Below are 4,040 nucleotides of genomic sequence, written 5' to 3' on the forward strand. Positions count from 1 at the left end.
GCCAGCGTCCCCAGAGCAACACCGTCCCCTGTACATGCTCCCAGGACCCCCAACACCTGCAAAGGCCCGGGGGGTGGGGGGCGCGTGTGCCGGGGACGTGCCTCCTGCGCCCACCTGACACCACGGCCTCCCCCTCCCTACACTCAGTCACAGCCAGGGGCGTCGGGCTGTGGTCACATCCCAGCTCACAGGAGTCCCTGGTCCTGGGCAGCAGGCCCGCGCGGGTCCTGTCTGCCAGGCTGTGGGAGCCTCAGTGCCGAGTCACCTTCTGACCGATGCAGGGGAGCCCTGTGGGGGTGAGGTGGGCTTGACAGTGCGGCCGCACCCCAGTCTAATCTCCAGAGCAGGACGATAAAGCCAGGAGGAAAGATTTGCACTTTCTAACTGCTAATTGGACAGGTGAGCGGAGTAAACAAAATACATAATAATGAGCCGCGGCCACTTGGGAATCTGCAGGATTAGCGGCGCCCTGCTGTGCCGCCCCGTCCGGGCCTTGGGCGCTTTATCAGCAGCGCAGGCAGCTGTCGCGGAAGGGAAGCCAGCTTTGCCAGCGCCGGTGAGAAGCCGGCAGCTTTCCCCTTTCCTGCACGGCCGAGGGAGAGCCCCACACCTATGCAGACACCTGCTGCTTGCTCCGCGGTGGACGCGGCGGGGCCGCATTTGCTGCGCCTGTCGGGTTCCGGAGGGCGCCGGCGGGCTTTCCGCAGCCCCGCGCGAGAGATCGGGGTGCTGATGGTGGATACCAGCGGCCCAGGCCCGACTTGGCCCTGCCGGCGGCGGGGCTGCCTCCGTGCAGACTCACTCCTTGGCCACCGGGCAGTCGGCCCTCCTCGCGGGATTTAACAAAACCCAAAAAGGGGGGCGGGGGGGCGTCCTAGCCGCGGGACAAAGGAGGAAACATCCACTTATGGTCAAGAATACATAAAAAAAACCGGCTGCAGATCATAAAGAAAAAAGGCAAAACACGATAGAAAGCAGACCACGCAGTCCAGGGGAGCCTGAGCGGGGAAGCCGCCCTGTTCGCACACCTCGATGGACCGCGCAGTGCCGTGGCGTCTGCTCTCTGCCCTGGCTAGGGTGCACCCCCTTGGGGTACTGTTTCACGGCAGTTCCTTTTGCTCGTTTTCTTTCCTTTCTGCGCCTTATTCAAGAAAGCCTTCTCAAGCTCTTCCATCTCAAGTTCTTTGACTTTAGGGAATCTCTCTTTTTCTCTTCTTTTAATAAAATTCCATCCTCCCCAGCCAACCCATCCCCTCCCCACATGTGGTTGAATCCTGCTTTTCAGCTTTCACATACATATGAAAAATCTAAAAAGATTTATATAGTTTTGCATACAGAACTGGAGTGCAGGCCAGAGGTGCTGTACAGGGAGGTGAGAGATTCCCCAGAGACAGAGCCGGGAGCAGGACAGGAGGAATGAAACCCACTGCCGAGGGGAGCAGCGGGGAGACAGGAGGGGTCTGCTGTGCCCTGGGTCCCTCCCCGCCAGAGATGGAACTTGTGCTATGCTTTGACATGTTGCACCCCCAGGGAATGCTCAGAAAAAATAATTATTAACACAACAATAATAAATAAAAACAAAATCTAGTTAGCAGGCAACTAGAAGTCAGAGCCATTCTGCAAGGGAGGGGGAGCCAGAAGCTTCGTACCGGGAGGGACGGCTCAGGGCCTGTAGCGAGGGTGGGTGACCTGGTGTGGGGTCTGCGGGGCCCCGCGGGCAGGAGGAAGCTCACAAGCGTGCGCTGCGCAAGCGTGATCGCGTGAGGTCCGTGAACGTTCACATAGTGAATGTGCATGTGAAAAACAACAACCTGGGGCCCGAGAAAAGGGACATGGAGGCCAAACACAGACCGACTTCACCCAAAGTCCTGCCAAGAGGTCCGCAGCCCCTCTGGGATTTGAACCCAGACCTCTGGCCAGTCTGGCCTGCACCCTAATCTCAGGGGTAAGCAAAGGCCTTATCTGACCGGGGCCTAGGGAGCAGCCGGCTAATCCCGACCCTCCAATCCACAGCCGCCGAGCTCCTATCAAGCACTAGACTGGGGGCCGGGGAGACAGGGCCCCACGGCAGGCCTCACCCCAGTAAACAAAGTCGGGTGTGTCTGGACCACTATGCTCCTCCAGCTCTCCCTCCCTGGGGTGGGGACCCCTCCCTGGGGACCGGGCAGCTGCAGGCCACCATCCCCCGCCTCTGGGGTTGGAGAAAGCCCCAACGGTGACCCTCACTGCATTGCCGTGATCCGTGTGCCCCCACCCTTGGGCACGAGCATGAGCCACCCCCAGAACGCTGGCCACCCTGCTGCAGGGCCCAGGTAGAGCGACCAGGCTGACAAGAGGCAAAGAGCTGATCAGGGACCCTGGTCAGGGGCCTGAGAGAAAGCCTGTCTGAGACCCCAGTCAGCGTTGCTGGCCCCCCACACAGCCGGCTCCCTCCCCGTCTCCCGGCAGCCCCCGCCTACTCCAGGCCACGTCTTGTATCCACAAGGCCCACACGGCCCAGGACACGCTGTCCAGACCACAGCCTGCCGCCCGCACGAGCCAGGTCACCTGCCAGCTGCTCCCTGTGCCTCGGTTTGCACACATGAGGCGGCTACGACAGCTTTGTCTCGAGCTGGGATGCACCCTGTAAGTGCTTCAAAACATAAAGGGGGGCCTCCCTGGTGGCCCAGCGGGTTACAGCGCAGCACTGTGAAGCTGTCCACAGCCGCTTCAGCACGAGTTCGATCCCCACCTGACCCAGAGGTGACCACATGGCGCGGCAGACCCCCCCTGACCCGCCCGCTGCTCCCCTCAGCAGTGGACTTCGTCGATCTGCCTGTTCTGCTCCCCGCTCTGTCTCTGGTGAAGCCTCTCACCACCCCTCACCTCTGGTCTGTACCCCAGTTCTGTTTGCATAAATAAACAAAAATAAATCTTTTTAAAAAGCAAAAAAATAGATGCTAAAACATGGGTAAAACTTAAGGGCACGTAAGTGAAATAAGCCGAGAACCCAAGGACTGGGCGGCGTGACTGCGGCTAGGAGAAGCACCCGCGCCGGGAGAATCCTAGAGACAGAAAGTCTGTGGTTGGCAGAGGCTGGGCAAATTATTTAATGGAAATTATTATTGAATGGTCCAGAGAGTTCCAACTGGGATGATGAGAAAGTTCTGGGCATGGACAGTGGTGGTGGCTACACCGGATCATGAATGTGCCGAATGCCAGCGAACTTCACCTTTGAAACGGAGTTCACGTGCTGCCATTTTACCACAGTAAAAGGAAAAAATGAACTATCGATACTTGAATTGCTGACGAGAAGGTCAATGAATTTCCAACATTTGCCTCATGATTCTGTGGGAAACGAATCACGTACTCAGGCTGTTCGTGGTATGAACACGCTGGGCCGGAGCCGGCCCTCACGCACCCCCAGATCCTGGCCGCTGACGGAAAGCTCTGCTCTGGGCTCAGGCCGGTCCGCTGAATGCGCCCTCACCCCAGGGGCTGGAGGGGCTTGGCCAAAACCTGGGCGCCCCGAAGGCGGCGCCCCGAAGGCCAGCCGGTCCGGCCTTCTCTTGTGAGCGACCTTCTCTTGTGAGCCCTCGCTGGCCAAGGGTTTGAGCCTGTGGGTGCTGCCTCAAGCCAACCTCCGGGCCTTCTGCTGAGGGAGAACCCCTGTTCCTTGGGCTGGGGACGGCCAGCAGCCTGGGGGCGGGGGGGCCGAGGGGGCCCTCAGCGCTGGCCCTCCTCTCTGGCCCTGTGCTCTCTAGCTGCGCCCTCAGCACTGTAAGCTTTTGTTTCCTGTCTGTAAAATCCGATGATAACAATATCTGCTGTGAAAGGTGGTGAAGAGCAAACCAGATAAGGGAATGTTCTCGCCCGGGTCTATGTTTATTTGGGACGTCTGGGAGGCTCTGACAGATGCTACCGTTGCCCACCTTGACCGGCCCAGCCTGGCGCCGCACAGTAACGGATTTCATGATCGCAGTCATGCAAGTACTGTTTCTTGTAAGAACTGTCTCCTTTTACAGCTGTCGTGCTGGGAAGGAGCCTATCTTTTTTCTTTT

This window comes from Condylura cristata, unplaced genomic scaffold (genome assembly GCF_000260355.1).
Source record: "Condylura cristata isolate star-nosed mole 26May11 unplaced genomic scaffold, ConCri1.0 scaffold00029, whole genome shotgun sequence".
Taxonomy (NCBI): Eukaryota; Metazoa; Chordata; class Mammalia; order Eulipotyphla; family Talpidae; genus Condylura; species Condylura cristata.